Source organism: Vulpes vulpes, chromosome 11 (assembly GCF_048418805.1).
Source record: "Vulpes vulpes isolate BD-2025 chromosome 11, VulVul3, whole genome shotgun sequence".
Lineage (NCBI taxonomy): Eukaryota > Metazoa > Chordata > Mammalia > Carnivora > Canidae > Vulpes > Vulpes vulpes.
Window position 1 is genome coordinate 21,275,307 of NC_132790.1, and position 9,731 is coordinate 21,285,037.

Here is a 9,731-nt window from a genome sequence, read left to right on the forward strand (position 1 = left end):
AAAACATTATCTCTAGGGGCGGGTGTGGAACACTTGATATTTGGAAGACTCTCCTGATAGAAGTTAACACGTAATTTTTACCATTTGCTTCCTAGCATTCACTAACTTTTCTTCATTCATTAGCTTAATTATTCAGCAAGCTAATTTGGAGCACAGGCTATTTTTCAGGCATCTGTCCTAACTGGGCTTATGGACTGAGAAAGTGGTCGGTATGGAAGCAGATGGGTTCAGTAAAATTTTCCAGGTGTAATGGGCTCACAGGGTACCCCCTGAGAAGACAGCTATGTCTAATTCCATTTTCACCAGAATGAAGAAGAAATGAAGCCAATAATAAAATATCCTCTTCCCGGGGTTTCTGAAGATATTAAATGAAGAGGCATCTTAAAATATCTAGCTCAGGGGCTAAGATAAATCTTATACTTGATAACATTATTTCTTCCACTCCAGCTCCCTCTTTTGGTGCCTTGATTTTTCTTTCTGTGGAGGAATATTGGCTTCGAGTTCTCACACCTGCAGAGATGCCCTGGGTCCTTCCCCAAAGTCCCCTCCAATATCCGGCTTGGGGGAGTTGACTAGTTTGCTGCCTTTCTCAGAGCTCCTTTCCTGATTTTTCAGGAGGGGTAAGTAAATGCATTTCCATAGTCTAAGTAACTGCATTTTCTGTTTTTCTCATCTCCAGTCTAATTATTTAGGCATCTACCATTTGATAGGATTGCTTTTCCTGGTTTGTCACCCCTCAGGAACTTCCATCTGGCCCATGCATCCCCAGCTCCCCTCCCAGACCTCACTTTCCACATCTGCTAGAACCAAACAGATTTGTGCCACTGGTCTTTACCACTCCTTGTCCACATGTATCAATAGCCCCTAAGGGTCCTGTCACCTCTGGCCTGTCAGGGACAGAACACCAGTCCAGTCCTTACCTCAATCTGGAAACTTCACCACTCCTAGATATCTAATTCACTCACCAGCCTTACGCTGAACATCCAGGAGCAGATGATATGAGATCCGTAATAAAATTCAGCTTGTAGGTTAGGAGTTGAGCTGTTTATACTCTTTTGTGGAACCCTGGAGGGAACATTTACTTACACTGGGGCTCCAGGGACAGAGCCAGTCTCCACCAGCCTCGCCTTATTCCCAAAAGGGCTGGGTCTCTAAAACCATTTACCATCTCCCTCCCTTCCTTCTGACCCTCTTCTTGCTTGCTTTTCTCAAGATTCTCTGATAGGAAAATTTTTTCCACCTAATCTAGCCTTGCTAGAGGCCTATTTAATGAATATTTAACTCATTTTCAGAGGGAACATAGGGACAGCTAGGTGGCTCAGTGGTTGAGCATCTCCCTTTGGCTCAGGTGGTGATCCCAGGGACCTAGGATCAAGTCTCATATTGGCTCACCACAGGGAGCCTGCTTCTCCCTCTGCCTATGTCTCTGCCTTTCTCTGTGTGTCTCCCATGACTAAATAAAATCCTTAAGACAAAACAAAACAAAGGGAATATAAAAACTTATAAATAATATGTACTAATGATTTCTATTTATAGTTTTGTTCCTCATAAAAAGAATTAGGTATACTTATCCTCTGGATTTTAATAAGTTGTAAATTTTAGAATCATGAATAATGATGTTGTACTATTGCCTAAGAGTATATAACCATTCATATACTCTTAACACACTTAACAGTTAGTGGAAGAGGTGTGAGTCTTGATTACCTTAGACATTTTTTTTTTATTGTATGATTCCATTTATATGAAATGTCCAGAACAGGCAAGTCCAGAAAGCAGGTTAGTGGTTTCCAGGGATTGGGGGTGATGGGAGTGACTGTGTCATGGGCATAGGGTTTCCTTTTGATGAAAAAATTAAATAGTAGCGATGGTTGCACATATTGTAAATGTCACTGAATTTTAAAATGATGAATTTTTATTTGTTTTACCGCAATAAAACTTCAGAAGAATGATTATGAGGGAGGGACAGAGGGAGGCTAAGAGAAGTAGCAGGGATGGGGACCGAGCAGAAATGAGTTTCAGTGGGTTAAGTGGAAGCCGTGGTAAATCCAAGATCCTCCCACTGTTGATGAGCTCAGGTTGACATGCTGCCTCTTTTAGTCAAGGCATTTCCTGGTCATTTCTGGTTCTGGAGCCAACTCCCACTTGCTCATCCTACATACGGATGCAGTTGGCGGCTTTCCTCCCCTCTTCACTACCTGCTTTACATTTGGGGTTCCTTGTTGCCACAGGACTCTCTACAAAGCAGACACTGTACTCTCTTGCTTGCCTCAGAACAGTAGTTCTGTTACTTCTTATTTCAAGATGTTAGTACAGCTTTCACTTGCTTAAATTGTAAATACTCGTAGTGATGAGAGGACACTCATTCAGGGATTCCCTGACCTCTTCCAGGTAGTCTATTAGAAACAATACAGAATCCCACGGAGAAAAAGACAAAATCACAGCCAATCTCCAGAGAGGCCATTGTCTATACAGCATCACCATCTGGAGTCGAGCATTCATAAGCATAAACTCCTGTTGGTTTTTCAGGTTTTCATTCATAGATTTTGAGAAAATAAACCCCATCTTGACCTGTGTTCTGGCCTTGGTTTCTTGGGCCTGGATGGTGGTGCGGATGTGTTAGAGGACACTCCCAAGGGTTAAAGGCAGAATCCACGCAGGATGAAGAGCTTCCTTGTGTTCCTGAGACCTTAAAACGGGCTATTGAATGCTCCAGCCCCTCTCAGCTGTGCAGTGATTCACAGTGGGAATGGGTATTTCTGAGGAGTGCAGGGGCTGCAAGTTCTAGGCAGCCTTCCCCCAGTCACCGCAGGGATCCAATTGCTGTAACTCGGGGATTTCCTCCACTGCTGTGCTGATTTCCACCGACTTCCACCAAAAGGGCTCGGCGGCTTTCCCCAACTCCGTGACGTGGATATGCGAGGGGCCAGGAGTCCCTGCAAGGAGGAGTGGCTGGGGCGGGGGGCACTCCAGGCGGGGGCCTGCAGCTACCTTAGACATTTATCATTTCTCTGCTTCCTTTGCCTGCCTTTAAGATTTTTTACTTTACCTCTTTTTCTTTTTTACTTTTTTTTTTTTTCATCTTCCTTTTTTTCTTTTCTTCTCTCTTAATGAGAGACTCAGAGAGGCAGAGACATAGGCAGAGGGAGAAGCAGGCTCCCAATGCAGGACTGGATTCCAGAACCCCAGGATCATGCCCTGAGCCGAAGGCAGTCACTCAACCAATGAGCCACCCAGGTGACCCTTTACCTCTTTAGTGTGATTGTGATGTACCCAGACGTAGCTTTATTTGCATCCTCTGTATATAAAGTTCACTGAGCTTTTTAAATCTGTGAATTTATGACTTTCACCTAATTTGGAAAATGTCAGTAATTATTACTTCTAAACTTATTTCCTATCTCCAGTCTCTCATGTCATTTTGGGATCTCAACTGCATACTTTAGATCTTCTGACATTGTTCCACCAATAACTGAGGGTCTCTTCATTTTTTTTTCTTTTCCTCTCACATCTTAGTTAGAAAGTACTTTTGATAAATCTTAGGGATCATTATTAGAAATATGACTATCAGAGGTGCCTAGGTGGCTCAGTCAGTTAGAAGTCTGCCTTCAGCTCATGTCATGATTGCAGGGCCCTGGGTTCGAGCCCCACATCAGGCTCCCTGCTCAGTGCTTTTCCCTTTACCTCTGTACCTCCCACTGCTTGTGCTCTTTCTCTGCCAAATAAATAAATAAAATCTTAAAAAGAAGAAGAAATATAACTATGGTGGTCAAAGGAGAAATGTGGTTGTATGTTTGTTAGATACTAAAGGAGAAATGTGGTTGTACCTTTCCCCAATGCCACTAACAATGTATGAGAGTGTCTTTTTTCTCAAGATCTTGTCAGCAGAGTTTGTTATCAAGCTTTTGACTATTCGTCACTCTGCTAGTTTATCAAGTGTGGCTGGCCCCTCGGCAAAAACGGCTGCCGATAATTCTTTCCTCTACTGCACACACAAGCCAACTTCACCCATCATGAGGTGCAGTCTGTTCTCCAGCCCCTTGAATCTGGGATGGCCTTATAACTTGCTGTGACCAATAAAATAGGATTGAAATGATCTGGGAATTTCCAGGCATTTGGACCTTGCAACTTCTATTTTGCCCCCTTGGGGAAGCCAGCAGTCATTTAAAAAGCTCAGGCTAGACAAACAAATAAGAGACCAGGTGGAGAGAGATCACACGAAAGACAACAGAAGCATACCAGTGGACATAAAGGCGAGGACTTTTCTTGAGTTGCTTCTTCATAGCATAAACCTGAACTGTTCTTGGCATACTATAGGCACACAATATTTATTGAATGAAACATGATTGAATGAATAACCTTTATTTGAATGATAGAATATATGACTTAAGTTGCTGGATAGAACTTTTAAGGTGCTTGGATACCCTGAAGCCTGGTGATCCCCCAGTCAGGGACAGTTTGGTAGAGTTTTAGAATGTTTGATTGGCATTGGATGATGCCAGGGAATGGGATTTGGGAACCTCTCACTACCCAATTCATAGCGTTTTTCAAGAATTCCCACCTCAGGTAGTTAGGCATCTCACTGCAGCCTATCTTTCCAGCAATATTTCCCATTTCATCTTTCATAACTGTTTCTCAGACACAGTGCAAATCAGCACTCTTTAGTCATGCTGGGTGCTTCTATTATTTCTGTGTCCTTATCCTCATTTATTTTTTTCTGCCAGGAATATCCTCTTTCTTTGGCTGGTTGGTGAGCCTGTACTTAGATCCCAATCATTTGAAATCTTACCTTTCATAGAGCATGTTATAAATCATCTTCCCAACTAAGCATTTTAAAATAATGTCTTGATGAGAAAACATGTTTGTATTCCTTTTTTTTTTCATTTTAACAGTTTTTATTCAAAGTTGCATATAAGATTACTTATGCATCTTTTCAATTGTTTCTTCCTTATATTTGTTCTTTTCCTTTCCTATTAAGATTTGGCTTTACATTAAAGGATATTTTTGCAGTCTTTGTCCAGTTTTAGTCTACTGATAACCACCTTGCTAGGTTGAAAGTCCACATGGACAGTCATGCCATCCACCTTCTCTCACTGTACTCATTCAATGTAGATGACATACTTCTTCCTGTAAATTTACCAATTTGCAGACCTTTGTAGTGTCCTCACACAACTTACACTTCATCATCCTTTCGGATGGGCATGGATCAAACATCATACTACTTTCTCAGCTCTTTGGAAAGACATGATCTTCCTACAAATGTGGGAATGCCATATTTACAGTTTTAAGATTTAAATTATTTATTCATAAGAGACACACACACAACACAGAGATAGAGGCACAGACACAGGCAGAGGGAGAAGCAGGCTCCATTCCATGGAGGGAGCCTGATGTGGGACTCGATCCAAGGTCCCCAGGACCACGCCCTGGGCTGAAGGCAGCGCTAAACCGCTGAGCCACCCAGGCTGCCACATTTACAGTTCTTGCTCTGGTCAGAAGTCACAAAGGGATTGAACTTCATTTTGGCCACTGGTGCTTCAGCAATGGTCACAAAGGGAAGAGGACATTCCTCTTTTTAAGAAGTACATTTTTTAGTAAAGCAGGTAAATGTGGAATAATATGACAATAGGGTCAAAATAAAATGTTTATAAAAATCATTTTTCAATGCAGAGATATTCTTATTACATCAGAAAATATTGCTAAATATTTTCTATGTTATACGTATTCTATCCAATACATATTTGCCTTAAAAATATATATATATATTTCCCACCTGGAACTCATACTTTTACTTTGAATAATAGTGGTGAGAGGGATACCCCTGTTGTGTTCCTGACCTTAGTGGAAAAGCAGTTTTTCCTCATTGAGGATGATATTAGCTGTGAGTCTTTCATACATGGTCTTTATAAACATATGTGGATGTTCAAATTAGTCCCGATTTAAAATGGGATTAATATTTGCTAATTCCTATTCAAATGGAAACATGATTATTTGGTGCACTAATGCTAACAATTCATTTATTGGAAATAACACATTTAGGCACGGTATTGTGGAGTAGGGCATGTGCAGGTTTGAAAAGTCACAAATATGTGGCCTCTGTATGTGGGTCGGAGGGAGAGAGATTAAAAAGGCAGCTCTACTTCTGGGTTTCTTGCAGTAATAGCTGGCCCTGAGATCTTCAGGCTATTACATTTTCATCTCAAGAACATCTCTTGGTATTATTTCCTATAACAGTAGTATAACTAATGTTAAGTTTGTCCTCCTCTTATCAACTATTTTATCGTTATTGGTGAGTAAAGTCTTTACTTTTTATGATATGGAATTATCGCACCAATAACTTTAGAGGAAGTTTGACCTCTTTATTTTCTTTCAGTAAACACTTTAATAGTTTATTGATATTCAAATCCTTGTCTATTTAACCCTATTTCTTTCCCCTTTAACTCCATTATTCAGTAACTAAATGAATATCTATTTCTTGTTTAAGAATTTTGTCCATCAGAAGAGATGTTATGTACATACAATGGAGTATTACTCAGCCAGAGAAGAGACAAATACCCACCATTTGCTTCAACATGGATGGACCTGGAAGGTATTATGTTGAGTGAAGTAAGTCAATCTAAGAAGGACAATCATCATATGGTTTGACTCATATGGAATATAGGAAATAGTGAAAGGGACCATAAGGGAAGGAGGGGAAACAGAAAGGGGAAAAATTAGAGAGGAAAACAAACCATGACAATCTCTTGACTCTAGGAAATAAATAGGGTTGCTGAAAGGGAGGCGGGTGGGGGGGTGGGGTAACTGAATGATGGACATTAAAGAAGGCATGTGATGTGATGAGTACTGGGTGTTATATGTTGGCAAATTGAATTGAATTTTAAAAAATAAATAAAAAGAGAAATTAAAATTAAAAAAAAAAGAATTTTGTCCATCCATGCTTCTTCCTCTAGTTCCTTTTGAATATTTCATATCTTTATATATGACCAGAGACCCAATCCCCTCTGCTCACCCCTCAGTACTTCAATCTCCACAGAGGTCTTTCCTGGAAGTGACAAGGTAAGAGACAGAACCCATTTACAATCTGTTCAGGAGTCCATTCACATCAGAGCATACATTCCAGATTTGGCTGTCCCTCAACCTCCTGAAAATCTTAATATACTATCCACCAGTTCCATTCCTCTTGTTCTGTTTCTTTAACTTATTACCATTTGATCTTAGCTTGGCCTTTAATTTTAAAAAGATGGTTGTTACTTAGCCCATGTCCATGTGTATGACAGGAAAACATCTCATCTCTTCCCCTTTTCTTTATGAATTTTAGGCTACAGGATGGAATAAACATAGTTCCAGAAAAAGCTAAGGTCCTGGATCTTCTGTAATGAGAAAGAGGAATTGCCTAAGATTCCAGGCACTCATTGTGTCCCATGTAACAGACTACTAGGTCTCCACAAAAATCTGCATTTTCCTTCCTTTGAAATTTGATTGTACATAATTGCAAATGGTGGGCAGCCCCATTGGCGCAGTGGTTTAGTGCCACCTGCAGCCCAGGGTGTGATCCTGGAGACCCTGGATCTACATCGGGCTCTCTGCATGGAGCCTGCTTCTCCCTCTGCCTGTGTCTCTGCCTCTCTCTCTCTCTCTGTGTCTCTATGAAAAAATAAAATAAATAAAATCTTTAAAAAACAAAAAAGAAAAGAAATTGCAAATGGTTAGCCAAGTTTACAACTTTTCTTTGTAGTTAGATGTGGCCCCACAGCTATTCTCAGCAATAGAAAGTGAGCAGAAATTAGGAATCTCATATATAAGTGAAGAATTTAAGAAGCAAATTGCCTCCCTGGGTCTTTTTTTTAAACTATTCTACTGGCTTGATGCTTAGGACAATACTATCTTTGGGGATGCAGAGATTCAGATGAAGAAAGCTTGGTGCATGAAACCCATATGGAACAGTGCTACATGGCACTAACTACACTCCTGTTTGATTTTTATAAGAAATGAATTTCTTTAGTATTTGATCATATTTAATCATAGCAGGTTAGTCTATACCACATTATGTCCAAAACATCAAGGCCACTCTCCCCAGAACCCCCAGGAGAGTCAGGGCTGCAAATTCATTCCTCCAAATCTCAAACTGGACAACCTTCTCCAGATTTCACCAACAAAATCCCAGGAAGAACTTTGTCTTTCCTTATTGTGTAAGGTCATTCACTGAACACCTCCACTGGTAGAGGACATCGGGCTGGGCTAATTCCTTTTTACCTGGAAATTATTACATGGGAAAATAAGTAGAAGGGATTAATTACTCAGGCAGATTTTTCTCTTTATCATCTCTCATCCTCAAACCCCCACCACCTCTATGAGCAACCATTTACCAGCTCTATCTCCTTTTATATTTCCTGATTGAAATGCAAATCAGGATGAAGCATATACATTTGGCCTCTGGTCTCCCACAAATTTCATCTCCCAAATAAAATTCTGCCCTAGAGCAAACCAATATTGGGTTTTTACTATAACCTGTACTTCATCTCCCCCACAGATACCAGAGCTGAGCCTGAGGATGAGCTACTCTGTATTTCTTCAGACTAAGTGCTCAAAAGACTGGGGGCTAAAGACAGGGACCAGACCATGTAGAATGATTTTTTTCTGGCCATGATCCCTTTCTATGATCTTCCACATTGTAAATTTCTAAATATGTTGAGATCTCCTTCTGCCATTACCTTCTACAAAAATGCCTCAAAGGGAGGAGGTCTGTGCAGAGATGAACATACCTTCCCTACACAAGGGCCCCTGGAGAGATAGAAATTGCATTTCAGAAAGAGCTGTCCAATATAAAGGCAATATAAGCCACCACGTAATTTTAAATTTTCTAGTATCTACATCTAAAAAGTAAAATAAAACTGGTGAAGTTAATATATATTTATTTAATCCAGTGTATGCAAAATATTATCATCGCTATCTACAACAGAAAAGTTATACTTTACATTATTTTTTTAAACTAAGTCTTCAAAATCAGGTGTGCATATTATATATAGAGCATACTTCAGTTCAGACTAGTCACATATGAAGAACTCAATAGGGCAGCCTGGGTGGCTCAGTGGTTTGGCGCTGCCTTCAGCCCAGGGCCTGATCCTGGAGACCTGGGATCGAGTCCCACGTTGGGCTCCCTGGATGGAGCCTGCTTCTCCCTCTGCCTGTGTCTTTGCTTCTCTCTTTCCCTGTCTCTCTCATGAATAAATAAAAAAAAAAAAAAAAAAAAAAAAGAACTCAATAGTCACAGGTAGCTCTTGGCTACCATATTGGACAGTAGCTCTAGTTAGCTCCTTGGTATTTATTTCCACTCTCACATCCACCTCCTAATTTCTTTTACAGTTGGCTCAAAAGCATATAGCACCTCTAGCAAAGCCATTGCAGCTCATTCACAGGCTGCTCACATTTGAGCATAAAGAAAGAGGGTGACACTGGAAAAAGTCATTCTCTGCCTAAAAGTGCTTTATATTATTTTCTTTGTATGTTTTCCTCCCATTCCGGGAGAAAAATCTGTATTCGATCATCATTTTCTTTTCCCTTTTTTCTACTTCAGTGAATTTGGGAAATTTGCTTTAAATTTTCAATTAGTAATCTTAAATTTTTAAATCCATAAAGGCTGCAGTGAAAACTGAAGTTAAAATTTGATTTAAAGCCACCAAAATTAACATTATAATGGCTTTTAGCACTCAATCCTATATATACTTACACAAAAGTAT